At 48.8% G+C, this 23,925-nt stretch overlaps 1 protein-coding gene across 3 annotated transcripts in view; it reads left to right on the top strand.

The window, feature by feature from the left end:
• The window catches only part of NCMAP (non-compact myelin associated protein), a 50,653-nt gene that overhangs the window by 12,157 nt on the left and 14,571 nt on the right, over positions 1 to 23,925 (top strand). Inside the window, exon 1 of one of the 3 annotated variants that reach the window (XM_005203313.5) lies at positions 12,293 to 12,611. The exons of 1 other annotated variant lie outside the window; for it this stretch is intronic. The gene's annotated coding sequence lies outside the window, so the exon portion shown is untranslated. Of the gene's footprint in view, positions 1 to 12,292; positions 12,612 to 21,399; positions 21,509 to 23,925 lie in introns of those variants that run through there. One more of the 3 variants, NM_001302943.1, reaches the window with a different exon arrangement.

Here is a 23,925-nt window from a genome sequence, read left to right as displayed (position 1 = left end):
GACGGAGGAGCCTGGTAGGCTGCAGTCCATGGGGTCGCTAAGAGTCGGACACGACTGAGCGACTTCACTTTCACTTTTCACTTTCATTGGAGGAGGAAATGGCAACCCACTCCAGTGTTCTTGCCTGGAGACGGCAGGGCCTGGTGGGCTGCCATCTATGGGGTCGCACAGAGTCAGACACGACTGAAGTGACAGGCAAATTTGGCTTTGGAGTACAAAATGAAGCAGGTCAAAGGCTAACTGAGTTTTGCCAAGAGAACACAATAGTCATAGTAAACACCCTCTTCCAACAACACAAGAGAAGACTCCACACATGGACGTCATCAGATAGTCAATACTGATTTCGGACTGATTATATTCTTTGCAGCCAAAGATGGAGAAGCTCTATACAGTCAGCAAAAACAAGACCGGGAGCTGACTGTGGCTCAGATCATGAACTCCTTATTGCCAAATTCAAACTTAAATTGAAGAAAGTAGGGAAAACCACTAGACCATTCAGGTATGACCTAAATCAAATCTCTTATGATTATACAATGGAAGTGACAAATAGATTCAAGGGATTAGATCTGATAGATAGAGTGCCTAAAGAACTATGGACAGAGGTTCGTGACATTGTACAGAAGACAGGGATCAACACCATCCTCAAGAAAAAGAAATGTAAAAAGGCAAAATGGTTGTCTGAGGAGGCCTTAGAAATAGCTGAGAAGAGAAGCGAAAGGCAAAGGACAAAAGGAAAGATACACCTATTTGAGTGCAGAGTTCCAGAGAATAGCAAGGAGAGATAAGAAAGCCTTCATCAGTGATCAGTGCAAAGAAATAGAGGAAAGCAATAGAATGGGAAAGACTAGAGATCTCTTCAAGAAAATTAGAGATATCAAGGGAACATTTCATGCAAAGATGGGCTCAATAAAGGATAGAAATGGTATGGACCTAACATAAGCAGAAGATATTAAGAAGAGGTGGAAAGAATACACAGAAGAACTGTACAAAAAAGACCTTCATGACCCAGATAATCATGATGGTGTGATCACTCACCTAGAGCCAGACATCCTGGAATGCAAAGTCAAGTGGGCCTTAGGAAACATCACTATGAACAAAGCTAGTGGAGGTGATGGAATTCCAGTTGAGCTACTTCAAATCCTAAAAGATGATGCTGTGAAAGTGCTGCACTCAATATGCCAGCAAATTTGGAAAACTCAGCAGTGGCCACAGGACTGGAAAAGGTCAGTTTTCATTCCAATCCCAAAGAAAGGCAATGCCAAAGAATGCTCAAACTACCACACAATTGCACTCATCTCACACGCTAGCAAAGCAATGCTCAAAATTCTCCAAGCCAGGCTTCAACAGTACATGAACTATGAGCTTCCAGATGTTCAAGCTGGTTTTAGAAAAGGCAGAGGAACCAGAGATCAAATTGCCAACATCTGTTGGATCATCAAAAAAGCAAGACAATTCCAGAAAAACATCTACTTCTGCTTTATTGACTATGCCAAAGCCTTTGACTACGTGGATTACAATGAACTGTGAAAAATTCTGAAAGAGATGGGAATACCAGACCACCTGACCTGCCTCCTAAGAAATCTGTATGCAGGTCAAGAAGCAACAGTTAGAACTGGACATGGAACAACAGACTGGTTCCAAATAGGGAAAGGAGTACGTCAAGGCTGTATATTGTCACCCTGCTTATTTAACTTATATGCAGAGTACATCATGCGAAATGCCGGACTGAATGAAGCACAAGCTGGAATCAAGATTTGCTGGGAGAAATATCAATAACCTCAGATATGCAGATGACACCACCCTTAAGGCAGAGATTGAAGAACTAAAGAGCCTCTTGATGAAAGTGAAAGAGGAGAGTGAAAAAGTTGGCCTAAACTTCAACATTCAGAAAACGAAGATCATGGCATCTGGTCCCATCACCTCATGGCAAATAGATGGGGAAAGAGTGAGAGACTTTATTTTGGGGGGCTCCAAAATCACTGCAGATGGTGACGGCAGCCATGAAATGAAAAGATGCTTTCTCCTTGGAAGAAAAGCTGTGACCAACCTAGACAGCATATTAAAAAGCAAAGACATTATGCCAACAAAGGTCCTTCTGGTCAAAGCTGTGGTTTTTCCAGTAGTCATGTATGGATGTAAGAGTTGGACTATAAAGAAAGCTGAGCATCGAAGAATTGATGCTTTTGAACTATGGTGTTGGAGAAGACTTGAGAGTCCCTTGGACTGCAAGGTGATCCAAGAAGTCCATCCTAAGGGAAATCAGTCCTGAATATTCATTGGAAGGACTGATGCTGAAGCTGAAACTCCAAAACTTTGGACACCTGATGTGAAAACTGGCTCATTTGAAAAGACCCTGATGCTGGGAAAGATTGAAAGCCGGAGGAGAAGGGGACAACAGAGGATGAGATGGTTGGATGGCATCACCAACTCGACAGAAATGAGTTTGAGTGAACTCCGGGAGTTGGTGATGGACAGGGAGGCCTGGTGTGCTGCAGTCCAGGGGTCACAAAGAGTCAGACACAACTGAGCGACTGAACTGAACTGAGGACAAGTGTCCTGAGTTTTGACTAAAAAATTGTGGTACAAGTGCAAGTACAATTATTTAACCTTATTGTATAAATAAATCAGGCATTTATGAGGGTTTTGCATGCATAAGGCATTTAGCAGTGCTTTTCAAGCCTCTAGGAGAGTGACTGATGCTTGTTTTCCAGTCGCTAAGTCATGTCTGACTCTTTGTGACCCCATGGACTGCAGCATGCCAGTCTCTTCTGTCCTTCACTGTCTCCCGGAGTTTGCTCAAATTCATGTCCATTGAGTTGGTGATGTTATCTAACCATCTCATCCTCTGCCGCCCCCTTCTCCTGTTGCCTTCAGTTTTTCCCAGCGTCAGGGTCTTTTCCAATGCATTGGCCTTCGCATCAGGTGGCCAAAGTATTGGAGCTTCAGCCTGAGGCATAGTGGACTAATAATAATAAGTACTAGTTTCCTCCTCCAGGATCTGTCCAAAGTCTCCCCCGGATCTCAAGTAGGTCAGTCTTTTCTGAGAATTCCCAGCACCTCTCAGGTACTTTGCTTATAGCACTTATCACATGAAAGTCTTATAATTAGCAAACAGGTCTGTCTTCCCTTCTATTTTAGGACCTCCTTGGGAAATGAATTCATCCACGCATAGAGGCTGCATGGAAGACATGAGTCCGATTATTATTAGCAATGATTATCTCATTTGATTATTGCAACCAGGAAAAAGACAGGAATCACCAAGTCTAGTTTACAGAGGAGGAAACAGGCTCAGAGAGCTTAAGTCACAAGCCTAAAGACACTCAGGTCAGAATTCAAGCCCATTGTTGTTCAGTTATCAAGTCGTGTCTGACTCTTTACAACCCCATGGACTGCAGCGTGCCAGGCTTCCCTGTCCCTCACCCTGTTCCGGAGTTTGCCCAAGGTCATGTCCATTGCATCCGGATGCCATCCAACCATCTCACCCCTGTCTCCCTCTTCCCTTCAAGCCCATGTCTAACTCTAACCCCCCACCTCTGTCACCTTCACCACACCACCATGTCAAAGAGAGGAGAGGACTTTCCAGGAGAGAGACAAATCCTATGGGGTTGTGGGGGACTCAGTAGTCCAAGGTTAGGGGCATGTCGGTGCCAAGGGGGAATGGGGGACCAGACAGGAGAGAGACGGGAAGAGCTTCGAATGCCAGGCCTGGATGCAGGGAGCAGTCTGGAAAGACCTGCCCGAGGGTCCCAGCATTCCCCAGATCACACCGTGATCTCTCCTCCCAGCTCACTAGTCGCCTGATGTCCACGCCCTCCCAGTCAGGACTGGGCCTGGAACACAGGTCTCCTGACTCGCAGCCCTGAACTCACCTCCCCCTAGTCGCCTGATGTCCACGTCCTCCCGGTCAGGACTGGGCCTGGAACACAGGTCTCCTGACTCGCAGCCCTGAACTCACCTCCCCCAGCTTCCTCCTTGTCATGGCCTCCCTTTCAGGCTGTGGTGTTTGCTCAGAGCCCAAGCCCGGGGCAGAGAGCAGAGAAATATTTATTTATGTCACCACCAACCCTGCCTCCTGGAGGCCCCCAAGGGCTCCCTCACAGAGAAGTTCAGTTATGTAACCCCAAGTTGACACAGCAGGAAGGAGAAGGACATAAATTATAATTACTCATTTTTCCGCAGTCTTGGACGCTCTTTGGATAGCTTGACACTTTGGATACCTCCCTTCTTCCTCATCGAACTGACCTGGGGCCTCCAGGGGGAACTTGGTGGTTCTCAGCCGATTTTAGCCTCAATTGGGGTGAGCCTGGGGCTTTGAGGAGACCTTCCTAGAGGCTGGGGAAGGGAGAGAAATGAGATCTCAAAGGGCTGCTTTATTCCGAGCACTCTGCCAGGGGCTTTATATTCATAACCTCGTTTTTGCCTCATGAAGAAGGTCCTGTTTATTACCTCCATGGAGCGGGAAAGGGATGGAGGCTCAGACAGGTTCAGTAACTTCCCAAAGGGCGCCCAGCAGAGCCAGGTCAGGAGCTCTGAGGCTCCTAGTTTTCAAACAGCTCACGTGGAATCTGCAATGTAGGGATTCTGGAGAGATTAAAGTGTGCTAGCATCTGCCTGTGCAGGAAATTCTTCCCTAGCTTAATCCCCAAACATCCCTCACATTCACTCTCCACTGTGACCTTCCCTGAACACTCAGCTCCTTTGTGCTGGGACCCTCACAGCCCCACCCGGCTCACTGCCCCACCCACCTCCCCAGTCTCACACTTCCCTTTCTAAAGTGTTCATCCTCACCCCCATCTCCCAGTCTTCATGCCCACTGTTCTTCCCAGCCACAATGTCCCTCCTCCTTTCTCCACCTGACAAAATCCTAGCAAAATAATAATAATAATGCACCTTCATAGAGCAGAAGGTGTGGAGTGGAGTGGTTAAAAGAATGAACTCTGAAAAGAGTTAAAAGAATGAAACTCCAGCTAGTTAAATCACTTTTGCTGGCTGTGTGACCTCAGGCAAGTTAGTTAACCTTTGTGCACTACAGTTTCTTCACTTGTAAGATGGAGATAGTGATACCCAGCTGACCTGGAAGAAGGAGAAAAAATGGGATGAAATGAGTTCTAAAAATAAAAAAGATACAAATAAAAGCTTCTTTGTGAATTCCTTAGAAAAGTTCTTGGCACAGAGTAAGTGATCAAATGCTCTTTCTGATGGTCAGCCCTTTGAAATGTGGAGCAGACTCTGAAGTCGTGTTGCTTGAGTTCACATCCCACCTTGGTTGGTGACCTTAGACCAGTTAGTTAATCTCTCTGGGTCGTGGTTTCCTCTGTAAAAAAATTTCAACAGCAATGTGCTTTCCACTTAGGGTGGAGGAGACAGTCAAATAGACTTACAGTGCCAGAGGATTTGGCACTTAGTGACAGGTAAATACGGGGAGCCCTTGTTTAATTAAAACCTTGTTTAATGTTAATTAATGTTAGCTTCCCTGGTGGCTCAGATGGTAAAGAATCTGCCTGCCATGCAGGAGACCCGGGTTTGATCCCTAGGTTGGGAAGATGCCCTGGAGAATGGAATGGCAACCCACTCCAGTATTCCTGCCCGGAGAATTCCATGGACAAAGCAGTCCATGGGGTCGCAGAGTCAGACACGACTGAGTGACTAACACTTGTTTAATGACCACATGGCGCCACTCAGCTTTTCCCTCCCTGTGCAGCTTGCCCTGTTCTCTGGTCCCCTGCTCAGCACCCTCTCCCACACTGAGCTCCATAGCATTCACAGCCTGTCTGTGTCTTACTGTCTCATTACTGGTGCCCACTTGTGGTGGAAAGACTCAAGGCCTATGACCTGTGCTCGGTCCTTACTGGATGCTTTGGTTCAGCCAGAAGCTATTAAACCCCTAGTGCTGTGAGGGTGCACAGCATGGGAATTTGAAGTGATGCTTGGGTTAAAGTATCAGAAGTGCCAGGAGGTGAGGAGAGAGTGCTCTGGCATATGCAAAGTTCCCGTGGCCACAACAGGACAGAGTGACAGAGCAGAACTCAGACAGGGAGGCGACTGGAGGGGTCTGCAGAATCCAGATCCTGTACAGAGGACTTGCTGACCATCGTAAAATTCTAGTGTGAAGTAGACTTGGGGTTTTTAAAGATCACTGCAGCTGCTGTGGAGGACTGCAGGGACGCAGAGCAGAGGCAGTCCTGGCCCGCTGGGCAGCAGTGGCAGCATACAGGTGAGAGAAGACAGAAGCCTGGACCCCAGCAGGGATAGGGATGCTGGAGGAGGTTAGTTAGGAGATGTGTAGGAAATGAAGGTAGATCTGAAAGGGCTTGGTGATGAGGGTGGCAGACTGCTGACAGGCAATGACTTTAGTGGGTTTCTGGCCTCAGAGGCTACGTGGATGGCAGTGACATTTCCTGCCACGGGGAACTCTGGGAGAGACTAGATTCTGTGAATCGCTGGGGCATGACAGAGCCCAAGACACTGCCCAGGCCTTCAAGAGGGGGAAGGCAGACATATAATGGTGATGGTGGTGACCACAGTGGCTAATTGAGTGCGGATGTGAACCCAGTGGTCCGACCCCAGAACCTTTGTTATAACACCCTGCACCATTTGGCCAACAGGCCATCATCTTATTTTCCTTTTGTTTTTTTTCCTTTTGGCTGCCCTGGGTCTTTGTTGTGGCACAAGGGCTTAGTTGCCCTGAAGCATGTGGGATCTTTTCTTTTAATTAATTAATTTATTTATTTTAATTGGAGGATAATTACTTTACAATACTATGATGGTTTTTGCCATACATCGACATGAATCAGCCATGGATGCACATGTGTCCCCCCATCCTGAGCCTCCCCCCCACCTCCCTCCCCACCCCATCCCTCTGGGTTGTCCCAGAGCGCCGGTTTTGAGTGCCCAGATTCATGCATCGAACTTGCACTGGTCATCTATGTTACATGTGGTAATGTACATGTTTCAATGCTATTCTCTCAAACCATCCCACCCTTGCCTTCTCCTACAGGGTCCACAAGTCTGTTCCTTAACATCTGTGTTTCTTTTGTTGCCTTGCATATAGGATTGTCATTACTGTCTTTCTAAATTCCGTACGTATGCATTAATATACAGTGTTTGTGTTCCTCTTTCTGACTTCACTCTGTATAATAGGCTCCAGTTTCATCCACCTCATTAGAACTGACTCAAATGTGTTCCTTTATAGCTGAGTAATATTGCATTGTGTATATGTACCACAACTTCCTCATCCATTGATGGACATCTGGGTTGCTTCCATGTCCTGGCTATTGTAAACAGTGCCGCAGTGAACACTGGGGTACATGTGTCTCTTTCAATTCTGGTTTCCTCAGTGTGTGTGCCCAGCAGGGGGATTGCTGGGCCATATGGCAGTTCTGTTCCCAGTTTTTTAAGGAATCACCACTCTGTTTTCCATAGTGGCTGTACCAGTTTGCATTCCCGCATGTGGGATCTTAATTCCCAGATCAGGGATGGAACCCAAGTCCCCTGCATTGGAAGGTGGATTCTTGACCACCAGGAAAGTCCCATCTTCATTATCTAAGTGCCTACTAAGTGCCAAGGACTGTACTAGGCACTGGGATGTCATCTCTGAACAACAAAGACAAGTGCCTGCTCTCACAGATCTTAGGGTCTGGAGGGTTGGATGGGTCACAAATGAGATAGTTTCTGCTGGTGGTTGATCTAAGAAGATTGAAGAGGGTAAGTGAGACGGTTCCAGGGGTTGGGGGAAGGGGGCATCTTAGAGTGATCTTAGACGTTTAAACTGACACAATGGTAAAAGTGCAGAGTCACGGTTAATAGTTCAGAACCCCAGCAGGGACTGGGGGTAGGAGTGAACAAACTGCATGAGGTAATTCTTTTTTAACCGAAACATTTGACTTAAGTGCTTAAAGTGTTGGAAGGTTTGGGTTTTGAAGTATAAATAGGAATTCACCAGGTAGACAGGATTAAGAAGTCATTTTACAGAAAAGCATGAATATGAGCAGCAGCAAGTAACCCTATGGGATATATGTGTGTGTTGTTCAGTCATTCAGTTGTGTCAGTCTTTGCAATCCCATGGACTGCAACATGCCAGGCTTCCCTGTCCTTCACCATCTCCCAGAGCTTGCTCAAACTCACGTCCCTTGAGTCAGTGATGCCATCCAATCATCTCATCCTCTGTGGTCTCCTTGTCTTCCTGCCTTCAATCTTTCCCAGCATCAGGGTCTTTTCTAATGAGTCAACTCTTCGAATCAGGTATTGGAGTTCAGCTTGGAACTATTCTTGTATAGTTGAAAGTTGTATTGTTGAAAGTATTGGAGCTTCAGCTGCAGCATCAGTCCTTCCAATGGATATTCAGGGTTGATTTCCTTTAGGATTGACTTGTTTGAGCTCCTTGCAGTCCAAGGAACTCTCAGTAGTGTGTAGGATACAAGTATAGTTCATAAGCTCCATGTGAGCAAATGCCAGGCCTATATTCTTTCCTCATTGCCTCTAGTGTTTAGCATATGGTGAGTCGGACATGACTGAAACGACTTAGCAGCAGCAGCACTGAATGAATACATGCATGAAGAAATGAACAAATGGGGACTCCCCTGGTGGTCCACTGGTTAAGACTCACATTTTCACTGCCAAGGTCCCAGGTTCAATCCCTGGTTGGGGAACTAACAACCAATGTGGCATCGCCAAAGAAAGAAGGAAAAAAAAGGAGCCAATGAATAAGCTAATGTGGGTAGGAGAGGCAGCAAAGAAAGGACAGAATATAAATAAGTGTAGTTCAGTACATTATGAGCCACATACGTAATTTTAAATGTGGCCACATTAAAAAAGTAAAAAGAAACAGATTAAATTTTGATAATATATTTTATTTGACCCAATATATGCGAAGGGCCTATGACTCACTGGGGAAGACTGAAGGCAAAAGGAGAAAGGGGTGACAGAGGATGAGATGGTTAGATAGCATCACCGACTCAATGGACATGAATTTGCGCAAACTCCGGGAGATGGTGAAGGACAGGGGAGCCTGGTGTACTGCAGTCCATGGGGTCCGAAGCGTGGGACACGAGTTAGCGACTGAACAGCAACAACAATCCCAATATTAGCAAACGTCTAATCAATATTTTTTTTAACTTACTAAGATAAGCAAGATATAAATTACTTAGCTCTTTTATTATGTGCTAAAGTCTTTGATGTCCCACGGGTATGTTACACATATAACACATCTCAATTCAGACCGGCCACATTTCAAGGACTCCACAGCCGCCTGAAGCCAGCGGCTACCACATGTCTGAGCACGGGTCTACATGCTGAGGGGTTTGGACTTCATTCATCTTAGCTGGTGAGATGTCACTCAAGGTCTAAGCAGAGGTGACCAGAGTCAGATTTGTTTCTAGAAAGCTTGCTCTCTGGGGTGGCCGTGAAGCTGATGATTTTTTCTTTTATCCTGGTTGTACTATGTGGCATGTAGGATCTCAGTTCCTTGACCAGGGATCAAACCCATGCCCCCTGCATTGGGAGCAAAAGAGTCTTAACCCCTGGACAGCCAGGGAAGTCCCTAGCTGATGGTTTTTGAGTGGAGTGAGCCCTCTCCAGCCTGTCCGCTCTGGGTAGAAAGGTCACACTCAGGGTGTACCCCATTCCCCTGGCTGCCGTGTGACTGGGTGGAGACAGGCGCCCTGCTCCCAGCAGAAATCTCCCTCCTCTGGCGAACGTCAGAGCCGGAGCCCCCAGCCTGCAATCCTCCTCGGTGACTCTGAGCTCCTCTTTCAGGGGCGGTGCTCCCTGAACACACGGGATCTGCCGCGGTGTGTGCGGAAACAGGTGCGGCCCTCCACAGTTCAGAGAAAATAAAGTGCCTACAGGCGTGTCTGGCAGTAGCCCTGCCTGGCTGAGTTTCTTGCCGGCTCAAGAAATCAACACAGAGGCAAAAGCTGGCACGCTGGCCCTGCCTCCTTCCCCTGCTCTGCCCACCACCCCCAGGAGGTGTCCCTGGCACACTCAACCCCTGACACACCTCTCACACCCTTCCTGGCACTGCTCTCCTGCTCATTTTCGTATTTTCTTGGACCCCAGGCTCACACTGCCTTGCCACGTTCTGCACACCCTCCAAGCCTCTTCCCTGTTCCCGTTGAGTCTTCACAGATGGCGGGGTAGGTACCGGGAGGCCCCTGGTTTGGGAAGTTGAAGACTGGATGCTTACCCTGCTCTGTGACTTTGGGTGAATTGCTTGACGTCTCTGAGCCTCAGTTTCCTTGGGTATCAAGCAGAATGGGTGTGACGAGGGGTAAAGGAGATCATGAATGTGAAGCCCCAAGTACAGTGCTAGACACAGCTGCTGCTGCTGCTGCTGCTAAGTCGCTTCAGTCGTGTCTGACTCTGTGCGACCCCATAGATGGCAGCCCACCAGGCTCCCCCGTCCCTGGGATTCTCCAGGCAAGAACACTGGAGTGGGTTGCCGTTTCCTTCTCCAATGCATGAAAGTGAATAGTGAAAGTGAAGTCGTTCAGTCGCGTCCGACTCTTAGCGACCCCATAGACTGCAGCCTACCAGGCTCCTCCATCCATGGGATTTTCCAGGCAAGAGTACTGGATGGGTTGCCATTGCTTTCTCCGGCTAGACACAGTTCAGTTCAGTTCAGTCGCTCAGTCGTGTCCGACTCTTTGCGACCCCATGAATCGCAGCACACCAGGCCTCCCTGTCCATCACCAACTCCCGGAGTTCACTCAGACTCACGTCCATCGAGTCAGTGATGCCATCTAGCCATCCCACCCTCTGTTGTCCCCTTCTCCTCCTGCCCCCAATCCCTCCCAGCATCAGAGTCTTTTCCAATGAGTCAACACAGAGGTGGTCCCAAAAGGGACGAGTGGTGATTGTGAGTGTTAAGTGCCCATCACCCCAACCCCAGCTCCTTGAAAGCCAGGCTGACCTACACACCCAGGGCCTCTGGACTCTCCCTGCTGCCACACCTGCTGAGCTCCTGGGACCCGACAGCCATGGGCAACAAGGCTCATATTGCTTTGAAACAAAGATAATGGCAAAAACAAACGCCCACAGGCTCAGCTCTGGGGGGTGGGGGGTAGGCGTCAGTGACCCACTAGAGCTGCTTCAGAGATGGCACTGGGGGCCCTTCCTGGGACAGGGCAGCCCGGCCAGGACCCTGACCCAATACCAGGCCGACTTACCCACTGGGCAGAGCAGATACAAGGCCATCTAAATGTTTTAATTTCTTTTAAAATCGGGAGGGGGGTGGGAATCCATTTTAGGGTGGAAACAGCCTGCAGAAGCTACACCGCAGCCCTGACCACATCTTCATTCATTCAACCGCATATCCTGGGCAGGGTACTTCCTGTTGGTTCTTATTTGATCCTTATGATCTTGTCTGGCGGCACACATATCATTTTTCTCCCTGAGATGAGGAAGATGAGGCTCCTGGAGGGTAAATAAGTTGCCTCCAACTTAGATGTGACAGAGGTGGGATTTGAACCCAGGTCCCCCTGAGTCCAAATGCTTTTCTTCCCTAGACCACGCCCTTTGCAAGTTCATCATCTTATTTGATTTACAGCATAAGGTGGGATAATCAGTCCCAAGTTTTTTGGGGGTTTTTTGGACTGCACCATTCAGCTTATGGGATCTTAGTTCCCTGATCAGGGATCAAACCCACACCCTCAGCAGTGAAAGTGTAGACGCCTCACCACTGGACTGCCAGGGAATTTTCAACCCCATTTTATTTTCTAAGATTTTTTTTAATGTTGACCATTTTTAAAGTCTTTATTGAATGTGTTACAATATTGCTTCTGTTTTATGTTCTGTTTTTTGTCCACAAGTCATGAGGGATCTTAGTTCCTCTACCGGGCATCCAACCCACACCTCCACCAGAGAAGTCATCTGACCCCATATGAAAGCGGAGGAAACTGAGGCCTGAGGCGAAGGGGACCCCTTGCTCACCGGGTCCTTTCCTCGTAGTCAGTGAGGGTGGGGAACGAGCCCCCGATCCCACGCCCCTCCCTACGTACGGCCCCTGTCTGGTCCAAAGCCCTTTCCTGCACCCCCACGGTGCCCACCCGCTGCCCTCACTGTGGGCACCCTGTCCACGTGGCTCGCCTGCCTTTCTTCCCGCCTCCCTCTTCCTGTCCAGTTTCCCAGCCCTTAGAGGAGCTGCCTACATCCCACCTCCTACCAAAGCTGCCACCTGAGAGGGAGGGAGAGGAGAGCACGAAGGTTCAGATGCAAACCTGGGTCCCCCAGACAAATGCCCCTCTGTATCTTGGGGCCCGTGGTGACTGGCTGCGGGCCAGCGCTCCCTGCGGGCGGGCGGCTTGAATGGCCAGGATTGTTCCCGCACCTCCTGTCCCTGTCTGCTGCCCAGCGCCTGCCAGGCCCCCCCGCACAGACAGGAAAGGGGAGGGCCGTTCCTTCTGGAATGGAAGGTGTGGGAGGCAGGCGAGCCGTGGGGAGGGTGTGGGGGGTGCTGTGTCCTGAACCAAACTGGGGAGGCAGGAGAGTCGCAGGATGGAGGGAGCGTGAGAGGGAAGTCACCGTCCCAGCCTGAGCTCTCTGCAGGAGAGCAAACTGAGGTGCAGACAGGACAGGTGACTTGCCCAAGGTCGCACAGCACGGCAGTAACAGAGGTAAGACTCGAACCCTGGACGCCTAACTTCCAGCCCAGGGTCCCTGCCCTCCCACGTCAGGCCTCACGCTGGGGTTTGGGTGGTGAGCCTGCTGAGCCGGTGAGGTGGTGAGCGCCATAGGCTGGGACACTGAGCTGCAAAGGAAGAACGTCACGTAGCGGCTGCACAGCACCAGGTTTCCTCTCGTTCTGTAGTCACGTGCAGATGCTGCAGACAGCGTTCATCCTTAACTCCTTCATGACAAAGACTCGGAGGTTAGCCAAGCCCTTGCAAAAGGTGGAGGAGAGACCATGCATCAAAGGCAGACCTCTGAAAAGTCAACATCAGGGATAACCTCAGATGATTGGATTTTGTAGGACGGCACTGGCCTGGGTTCTTAAATAAGAAGCAGCTAGCTAGGGGCATTGGAGGTCAGGGCACCTGGTTCTGAAGAGACTTGGGTTTGGTTTCTTCTCTGCACTCCCAAGCCCAATTTATTTTCCTTCAGAGGTTCACAGTGGCCTGCCCACGGTCTACACACTGTTACATCTCTGTGTTCTTGCTTCAGTGGCAGCAATGAAAAGTAACTCAGAAGCCTCAGTTGGTGTGTTTTAGAAACGTGGCAGTTACCAGGCAGGGTGGCTGAGGGCAAAGCTGAGGGGGGAACACTGGTCCAGGTGGGACTTAAGTGCACTCACCGGCCAGGGTTCCTTTGGGTTGTCTTTGGTTCTTGCTATTGTTGTTACTGATCTTGTCTTGAACGAATCAGAAAGGAGTTCTGGAAAGAGTACCCAGTGAACGACCAACGCACCTTCCTGTCTGTGTGCCCTGGGCCCCTCGCTGGCCCCTAGCTTTCTCGTTTGTCAGGAGAGTTTTCAGAGTGGCTTCCACCAAATCCACTGATCATGGGCGCTGCCTCCTAGGATCACCACAGAAGGTGTGGGGAATCAGGGAAAGAAACCTTGTGGGAAGAGGAGTGGAAGGGAGGTGACTTTTGGAGGAGCTGGATTTTCCATCATAAGTTCATCCCCCAAACTCTCCCGCAGAAGAGTGGATCTCCTTTCACTCTGAACAAACACATAGAAAATCGACCAGTTTCACTTTTTTCTTGACTGGCAGAATTCTCCTGCACCTCCCTCCTCCTCCTAGTCAGACTGGCTACCCCTGGCATCATCTGGGCGCCCCCTGGTCCCTGGGTCCTTTGAGTGTCTCATGCAGTTCACGCCTCCGCCTTCACGGGGCAAATCCTCCAGGAAAAGGTGCATGAGGCGGGCTGGATTTTTTGTGTGAAGCTTCTTCTGCCCCTAAATGTTGTTCTTCTACCCTTCCACTCAATATTTAGTTTGGCTTCTGTCCACTTCTAGGCTGGAGATAATTTTCCCTTAGAATTTTGGAGAGTTAGCTCAGAGCTTCAGGACTGCTGCTGTCAAATCCATGGACATTCATCTGAGTGTTGGTTCATCTGGTTTCATCTGAGTGTTGATCCTTTTCTGGATATTTGACCTTGCTATTTTTTATAATTGATAGATGTGTGGGACATTCTCTTTACACCCTGCATTCTGGGAGGTAATGATGATGAGCCCCGTTGTGCGTCTTTTTTATTCACTTTTCTGGTGAGTCCACAGTCTTCTCATTCTGAAAATTCATGTCATTCATTTCTGGGAAATTTCCAGGTATTCTTTGGTAATTGCTTCCCCTTGATTTTTGTTCCACTTAATCACTTCTGACATTCTTATCATTAGAATGTTGGACCTCCTGGAGTAATTTGTTTTTGCCTCTTTTCTCTCTCAGTCTTTTTTGGTTCCACTTTATGAGACATTTCCTCAGCTGTCTTCGAATGCTTCTATTAAACTTTTACTTTTGTCATATTTTAAATTCCTAGCACTCTTTCTTGTTCTTAGAATATTCTTTTCTTATAGTATTCTGTTCTTGAGCCTCAGTCTCTTCCCCAGACCGGGGATCGAACCTGTGTCCCCAGCATTGGCAGGTGGATTCCTATCCACTGCTCTACCAGGAAAGTCCAAATTTGTGTTATAAGTTGTAATTTTGTTATGGCAGCCGTAGGAAACAAGCATCCTAGCTCCGCTATATACTAGCACTGAGACCCTGGATGGGTCACTTAACCTTTCTGAACCTCAGGGCTTTTTTATCTGGAAAATAGTGATAATGTAGGTGAGAAGATACATACAAGTGTTTAGCGTGGTAACTGACACATGGTAGTCACTTGCTAAATGACAGCTGCTGTGTTTGTGGCCACCACCATCATCACCCTCATCCTTGATGTTACCGGTGGTCTACCCACAGATGTCAGTACAGATGGGACCTTTCCTGTTTGTCTAGACCTTTTTGAATAGAAAGGCTAGGAAGCTGTTATGAGACAAGCCTATAGCTCTCCTCCAGTAGTTCTCAGCCAGGGGCGATTTTGCCTCCCAGAAGACACTGGAAAACGTCTGGAGACATTTTTTGTTGTCGTAGGTGGAGGATGCTACTGGCATCTGGTTGTAAAGGCCAGTCCCACAATGCACAAGATGCCTCCACAACAAAGAATGCTGTGGCCCAAGGGTACACAGTGCCAAGGCTGAGAAACCCTGCCATTCTCTGAGTTCTGTGGTACCTCCTGGGCTCAAAGTATCAACACGTAGTGTATCGCTGTTCGCACTGTTTGCGACGCCAGTTGTCTCGCTGTATCTCACTTACGCGAATGGTTCGTTGAACCCCGGTAGACAAGGTGCAAGCGGGGAAGCTGGAGGAAAACTCAAGGAGCTGTAGGAATTGCTGATGGGTTTATTCTCTCCTGGCTGGCACCGCGGCCGAGGCAGCACACACGCTACATTCTCTTTTCTCCTGGCTGACCCCACGGACACAGCTGAGTCGCCGCCGTTTTCTAGGCGGAGCTCACGCAGGCCTACTGCACAAAGTAGCACGTGACCAAGTATCTCGTGATGCGCATGCGCAGTGCTTTAATGCGCTCAGCTGTTACACAGTCATTATTTACAAAACGTGGGGTGAGAGAGCCTGAACATGCCATCTTGGCTAATTTCCTCTCTCCCCCCACGTAGTAAAAATACTAAGAGTCCTGCCCCAGCAGGGCCACTGACCCTCTGAGTAGCCCCAGAAAAATCGCTTACCTCCTGGAAGACTAGGCAGCCACTCCAGTTTGGAAGTAGATCTGAATTTAAGATTGAGCATCTCACTCATTTGCTGTAAGACTTTAGGCAAGTCCCTTAACCTCTCTGAGCCTCCATTCCTTTTCAGGAGAGTGGAGATAAAAGACCCACCTTGTCATGTTGATTAAGTGAGAAAACACGTGAATGCATAGCGCCTGACACTTCATTAGCATCCCCTTAAATGTTAGTTTCCTTTCCTTCCTGATCAGAATGTTGGGGTCGAATTATTTTCCTCTGACATATTCACATAGAGCCATCAACTCTTTACCCTTGTGCCTTTTTTCCCTTGGGGACAGTGGGACACCTGGAGATTTATATAGAAGCTCAGGTATATTTGAGGACCCTTGGAAGTTGGGTCCTTGGCTTGAGCCCAAAGACTGAGGGGTAAATGGAAGGCATAGGTCACATTCCGGCTCTCAGTCAGTCTCAACCAGGACGCCCACTGGTCTCCTCCTCCCACTGACTCCTGGCACACCCTATGCCTCCCATTTGGCACCAGGCATAAGTCCGCCTTGTGACCACTCTCGTCTGGATTTCCATCTGTAACTTTGTACATGGAACTTAGACTTGCAGGTCTTGGGTGGGAAGCTCCTTGCGGCATCTTTCTATATAATGTGGGCCACAAAAATCAGAAACACAGGATGTTCAAGCCTGAAATTGACAGGTGGGTAAAAAAAACTTAATAGATGTGGTAAACCTAGAACCCAGACTTCCAGATCCACAGGCCACTGCCTTTTCCAAAGGACTTCAATGTGATGTTAATCAGCTACCTCTCTATGATCAAGGCTGGACCAGGCAAGAGGGGGATAACCCCCCACTAACTACTGATAGAAGGAAATTTTCTTAAAAGAAATGTTCTCATCCTCTTTGCCTGAGCTGTAGAGACATGATCCCCATGGCCCCTCTTTGAATCATCTCAGAGCTGTGTACATGGTGGATGCTGGGTGAATGAATGACGGAAAGTGGACAGAACAGGTGGGAGAATGAGTGTGTGCACAGTGGGTGGGGGGGGTGGGTGGATGAGTGGATGGGAGGATGGAAGAGTAGATGGATAAATGGAACAAGAAATGGGCTTCCTAATTTCTGAGAACCAACAGCAAGGAACATATTCAGTATGTAATTGTGGGGGGGGGGACTAAATTCAAGGTAGCATTATGCCAACTCAGCCTCACCTTTGGGACCTCTGACACACAAGGGGACAGAGCCAAGTACAGGCAGAGCAATTAGAGTGGGGTGAGATGATATGGAACCCAACAGGAATGGAGGGTGTAGGAGGGAGCCAGTCTGGATTCAGGCAGACTGGGATCACCATGTACTCAACAAAGCATTTGGAGGTTCCTATAACACCAGGCTATGGTAATTTAGGTTTAAAGTCTCCTCTGTGTTGGAAACAATTAAATCATACTAAGGATAATCAGTCTAGTAACACTAGAAAACTGGGCTATGTGCCTTATAGACAGTGTTGCCAATATATAATTTCCCTGGAAGATAAGATTCTACAGAGTAGACTAAGTCAGATGACCTGAGATATACTGGGCTACATCTAATAGAAGCTCTTAACTTAAGTCTTACTTGTGATTTTACTAATACTGCTGGCTATGTTATTTGTTGCAGAAGGAAATGGTAACCCGCTCCAGTATCCTTGCCTGAAAAGTCTCATGGACAGAGGAGCCTGGTGGGCTGCAGTCCATGGGGTCGCAAAGAGCTGGGCACAACTGAGCGACTAACACTTACGAACTTACTAAAGGGTCCAATATGCAATCTGCTGCCATGTCAAACCCCTCTGTAGAGTTCTCCTCGTTTTATTACAGTCCCAACTACCTTCCAGGAAGGATTCCTGCCTTCCATCCTGACTTGTACACACTGTCTTCCCTCATCCAATATCCCCCGAGTCGATAGCTACAAAGAAAGATGAGCTTTAGGAAGACACAGGTTCTTGAGATCAGCTATGAATGGCTGGTCCATACCCTAGAACCACAGGTTGGAAAGGCCGTTAGACATCGTCTCCAAATTAGGCCATTTTGCAGGTGGGAAAATCAAGGTCTAGGGAAGACGATGACTTTCCAAAGTGTTATGGCAAGTGAGTAGCAAAAGGAAACCATGTCTCCTGATTCTCACCCCAGATTAAGAATTCTTTAATGCTTTTTCCCGGCACACCCAGCAGCCCCCAGGCCCTACCAGTCCTATTAGGACTTTTGCCTGCTTGGGGTTGGTTTCACTCTTTCCTCTGTCTCTGCCCTCGGTGGAGATGGAGGAGAAGGTCAGTGTTCTGGATGTTCTGCTGAGTCTCTCCTCAGATCCCCTCCTTGGGATATCAGCCTTTACAGTCTGGCTCCCTGACTTCTTTGTTCATACTTGAACTCGACCAAGCACAGCAAACACTACATCAGGTGGAGAACTGGGGGCTCCAAGAAGGGCAGGGTGAACACAGACTGGGAGACAGGAGGGGAAAGAGAAGAGGAGCTAGGATGAGCGTTCACCGATCACCCACCATCCAGCAGGCACTGTTCATTGTTCCGTTGCTCAGTATCTGACTCTTTGCAACCCCATGGACTGCAGCACACCAGGCTTCCCTGTCCTTCACTATCTCCTGGAGTTTGCTCAAAGTCATGTCCATGGAGTCAGTGATGCCATCCAACCAACTCATCCTCTGTCACCCCCTTCTCCTCCTGCAGGCACTGTGCTGGGCAGTTATAACATCTCATTTATTCTCAGAACCCCACAAGATAGGAAATGTTTTATAAATGAGACTGTTTTTCCTGTTTTATAAATGAGAATGCTGAGGCCTAGAGAAGTGGTTTGGCTTGTAGAGCTGGTCAGCCGGGATCCCAAGATTAAAACCCAGGACTCCCTGACCCCAAAGCCCCTGCCAGGTCCGGAGCTCCCAGACCACGTGCTTTGTCACAGTAACATCAAGAGTTCTCGAACCACCAGCAGGAGCTGGAGTTTCTCTCCTAAGGGCCCAATCAACAAGGTCAAGGCTAACAGGAATCAGTGCAAAGTCCTGCACATAAGTTCAAAAAGACAATTGCCTAAGAGTGTCCTGGAGGTCTGGTTACTAGACCGCAGCTCATCATAGGATCGTCACCAAGTGTAATACAGCTGTCATTGCCTTCTAGTTCCAAAGGTCTCTGAGTGTAGAAAGTCCTAGGCTTTGACAGAACATAAACAAGCACAAGATAAATGAAGAAAAGGTTTGGGGGTGGTGTCCCAGCAGGGTGTGTGGAGCAGTGGGCTGTGGCTGCCTGAAAAGCTAAGGAGCTATTTGTTTGCATTAATCCAGTGTAATATAAATAGTTTTGTGCCCAGTCCCTGTGCTAAATGTATCACATGTTTTATCTCATTTAATTCTCACATGACCCCGTGGAGCCTATAATTCTTATTTTGGATCAGAAAACTAAGAAGTGAAGAAAGTTGACCAAGATCACGCAGCTAGTAAATAACTGAATTCAAGCTCAGGTCTGATCACTGTCAAGAAAAATGTCATTCTGGACAGTTCAGGTCCCCTTTGGAGTCAAGCATCCGCTTTGGGGTATTTTATTTAAGGAAGGTACTGACACATAGAGAAATGAGGAACCTATTCATGAGGGGTACTAAAGACTGTTTGAAGAAGCTGAGAATATTTATCCTGGAGAATAAAATCCTCAGAGAACATATAGTTGCTGTTTTCAAGGGCAGAAAGCATCTCGACTTAGAAACAGGTTGGATTCACGGGACATTTGTACGTGCTCAGTCATGTCTAACACTTTGCAACCCCATGGACTATAAGCCACCAGGCTCCTCTGTCCATGGAATTTTCCAGGCAACAATACCGGGGCAGGCAACCATTTCCTATGCCAGGGGATCTATCAAACCCAGGGACTGAGGCCCCCGTCACCTGCATTGGCAGGCGAGTCTTTGCCACTGAGCCACCTGGGAAGCCCAACTGGACGTCTACCGATGATTTGTTGGTTAAGGTCAGAGGAGCATACTAAGCCGACTGCTGTTGCCGCCTACTGGTAGAAGGTGAAAATGACATGCTGATTTCAGCTACCATCACTGTTCCATTCATAGAACTTTAACTTTTTGTACGTGTAAGGGCTTTTAAACATGACCATTGTCATGTGTAAGAGGTAATATAGGTTACTTCTGTGGGAAGAGAATTAGGACCAATGGGTTAAAATCACAAGGGAAGAGATTTTGGTTCCAAAATGAAAGTTACTTTTCTGACAATTAAACCATACCACTAACCTAAGGGACAGCTTGGGAGTAGTTAGGTTTTTGTGGAAGAAACCAAGTCATGCTGAATCTCCCATCTCTCAGATGAATGAGAGAAATCAATCCCAGTGTCTTGGCGGGTCTCAGGCATTCATGGCTTCCCGATTCTGAGTTACAGTTGGCCATTTGGGTAGCGGTCTGCCAGGCTTGATAGCATCTGGGTTTTCTTATCCAGGGAGGAACATCTAGGCTAGGCCAGACAGAGGAGGATACCGTGGAGGCAGAGCGGAAGGGAGAGGGATATTCTGGACAGGTGGGGTCTGGCAACATTGATCCTCAAGTTATGACCTTATGGACTTGCCTGGTGGCTCAGACGGTAAAGCGTCTGCCTAAAGTATGGGAGACCCGGGTTCAATCCCTGGGTCGGGAAGAGATTCTGGAGAAGGAAATGGCAACCCACTCCAGTGTTCTTGCCTGGAAAATCCCACGGACGGAGGAGCCTGGTGGGCTACAGTCCATGGGGTTGCAGAGAGTTGGACATGACTGAGCCACTTCACTCACTATGACCTTATACCTGACCAAGGAACAGAAAAGGATGGTTCAGTGAGTAAATGGTCATGACTCTCCATCTCTTCCCAAACTGACCTCCCACATGCAACCATGTGTAAACAACCCTAGGAAACAACAGCTCCTTGTAGATTCTGTAAATATGATTAAGGCTCTGCTGGAGACAAAGGTTCAGAGTATAGGCAAGGTCAGGGACCAGTCTGGGTCAGGGTTAGATTAAGAGCTCTGCCCTCTCTTCCACAGCCTGTGAGGGCCTTCTCATCAAAGCCCTACATTGATTTGGCCCCCAGATGCTGGCCATTGCACCTTGTGCATTGTCTGGGGACCAGTCTAGTGAGAGTTTATGGAGACGGGGCGGTGAAATTAGACAAACCCTAGCTTGAATCCTAGCATAGCTACATATTAGCCTTGTGAAGTTAGATTGATGTCTTCTCTGATCTGAGTCTCAGTTTCCCCATCTGTAGAATGGGCACAGTGACTGTATTCTAATCAGACAGATATGAGGATTCAATGAGACCTCTCACATAGATCACTGAGTACAGTGCCTGGGGCACATGGTAAATTATTATTAAATTAACCTCTGTCCATAAAGTTCAGCCTCACCTCCCTGTACACTCCCCCATTTTCTGTGGCCATGGGCCCTGGTCATGGACATACTTGACACTGACATCTCCCTGCTGGACCTCACTTGGTTAACAAGAATCACAGGGGCCCCACACATAAAAACACCCACACCCTTGGCTATCAACACTCCACCACCCTCCCTCCCACCTTCTCTGATGTGGTAGGAACAGAGATGTAATTGAGAGCCCTTGGCCCTTAGATGAGGCAAGATATGCTCTGGGATTACTCATTCTTCTCTCAGAAAGAGGAGCAGCCGGGACCATCCAAAAGGGAGTCCCTCCTGGAACCCAGCACCCAGGAGGTCACCCTGAAAGGCCTGCGGAGGAGCCTGTGCCCTGGTGGCCCTAGACGGCTCCGTCACCGGTCAGTATGTGTCTGTGTGCACGTGTGCGGGTTCCTGCAGTGACTGGTCTTGAGCCCCTGCCCCCACCCCCGGTGTGTGCCAGGGTCGGGTGGTGCAGAGGGAAGGATACAGGCTTCGAAGTTTGCAGTGCTGGGTTCATTTGCCAAGCCTGCAGCACTCAGGCCATAAAGTCTCAGGGTCCTTGTTTGAAACAAGGGGAAGGAAGACCTAGTTTACATGGCATTTGCTAATGAAATCAGAGGATGGATAAAAATATCTGGCACAGGGTCTTCACACATGGCGGACGCTCAGATGATGGCTTCCGTCAATTCTGTGCTTGTTGGTTTAACGGGGAATGAGTCCACGACAGGGTTTAGTTTATCTAGTGATTATGCCATCTCTCTCTCCTTAGGTGACCCTTGGTCAACGGCCACGTATTTGCCTCTTTTTTCTATTTTTAAAAGGAACTGTGGGTAATTCCCTAGTGGTCTAGTGGTTAGGACTCGGTGCTTTCACTGTCATGGGCCTGGGTTCAATCCCCGACTGGGGAACTTAGATCCTGCAAGCCGCAAGGTGCAGCCAAAAAAAAGGGGGGAAATTGTGAGAAAGCATTACTGGTGAGTGTTCTCAGCTTGATATTGGTGGAGACAGAAGCAGAGAGTTTAGGCAATGCATATTAAAAGTCTTTATGTGCCAAGATAGCGGTGTGTGTTGCGGGAGGGAGCAGTTCCGCTACCTCTCCCTGGGAGTAGGAGTTGGGGGTGGAAGGTTGGGGAAGACTTTTATTCCATGTTCTCTTGTTGGTCCATACTTGTTTTTATAAAAAGAATTTTTTTTTTCCTGTTTTGAGCCCCTGTCTCTAATTAGTTTGGACTTCCCTGGTGGCTCAGATGGTAAAATCGTCTGCCTACAAAGTGGGAGACCTGGGTTCGATCCCTGGGTCAGGAAGATCCCCTGGAGAAGGAAATGGCAACCTACTCCTGTACTCTTGCCTGGAAAATCCCATGGATGGAGGAGCCTGGTAGGCTACAGTCCACGTGGTCGCCAAGAGTCGGACACAACTGAGCGACTTCACTTTCACTTTATCTAATTAGTTCAGCCAATATTCACTAATACCCGCTGAAATCCTAAGGGATACCCCTTATTGAGCACTTAAAAGCACTTTCCATACTTAACCTTGAACCCTCAGTTCCCTTGGGAAAAGCTGCCTCCTTTTACAAACAGCAAACCCAGCTAGGAGAAGTTCAACCACTCACCCAGGTCCTTCCACCCACAAAGGTGAGGAAAGCCAGACTCTTTTTATCTGAAGGAGGCAGAAAGATGTGGGAAAAAAGCCAAAAGCAGTCTCAAGGGCCTGACAATGAATGCAGAAAGTTGGCTGCCAGACCCAGAACGGAGGCACGGGCCGTGGCAGTGCATCTTTGCTGAGCGCTGCTGTGGGAGAGCAGAGGGCAGGAGGGTGGATTCCGTCTGGCAGGAAGTCTTCCTGGAGGTGACCGGGCTGAATCTGGAAGCTTCCTTTTGGAGGGGTAGTGGGCAGCAGAGCATGGCTGGCAACCCAGGCCTGTTTAAGGTGGACTGGAGACAGGAAGCTCAGCCAGGCCAGAAGGTTGGCCAGTGTGGGGATGTCAGATAGCGCCACAGAGGGGTCCTTCAGGGAGCCTGAGTCATCCAAGTCCTGAGTATCTGGTTCGGGGGAGGAAGGGACAGACAAAGCGGGGCTTGGGTCTGTGACTGAGGCAGGACTTCAAGACTTAAAGGAAGGCAGAGACGGGGAAGGCAGAGCCCATCCTGTGGATCAGCAGGCCCAGCCACACGGGGTCATTCTGTGGTTGAGAATGGGAGGGCTGGCTGGGAACGGGTCGTAGCCACCAGAGCCACCAGCCCGGCTGCAGGTGACCCCAATGGAGGGGGTGCTGGCCCCTGTTTCCATCACGAGCTGGCACAGGTAGGAGACCTGGGGCGAGCCAAAGCCTGTAGCCACAGCTCAGAGACAGCAAAGACCGGGAGTGATGTGGGAGGACGGAGTGGCCCATTGTCCCAACGATTTGACAGAGGTTGGTGTGGGGAGCCAGGAGGCTGAAAAGGAGGTTGGAAACAGCCAGTGAAGGGCTTTCACTTCCAGACATTCAGGTGTGGGTACTGGGGAGATGGCTTGTTTTTTGAGCCTGGGAATGCCATGATCAAACCCAGGGTCTCTCACGCTCACCAGAATGCGAGCTTCTGGAGGCAAGGAGTTGGCCTTTGGGCCAAGTTCCACGTCTCCCTAGCTGGGGGACCATGGTCGAGTCACTCAGCCACACCGAGCCTCAGTTAGTTTCCCAGCAGAAAAATGCAATGATTGAGAGCATTAAATGAGCTGACAGATGCCACATGTGAGGGCACCGACAGCAGCCTTGTGCAAAGAAGATGCCCTCTTTGCTTGGAGGGTTTTGCG

This window comes from Bos taurus, chromosome 2 (assembly GCF_002263795.3).
Source record: "Bos taurus isolate L1 Dominette 01449 registration number 42190680 breed Hereford chromosome 2, ARS-UCD2.0, whole genome shotgun sequence".
NCBI lineage: Eukaryota > Metazoa > Chordata > Mammalia > Artiodactyla > Bovidae > Bos > Bos taurus.
The sequence above is the reverse complement of the archived record's forward strand: the minus strand, read 5'-3'. Positions and strand labels throughout refer to the sequence as shown.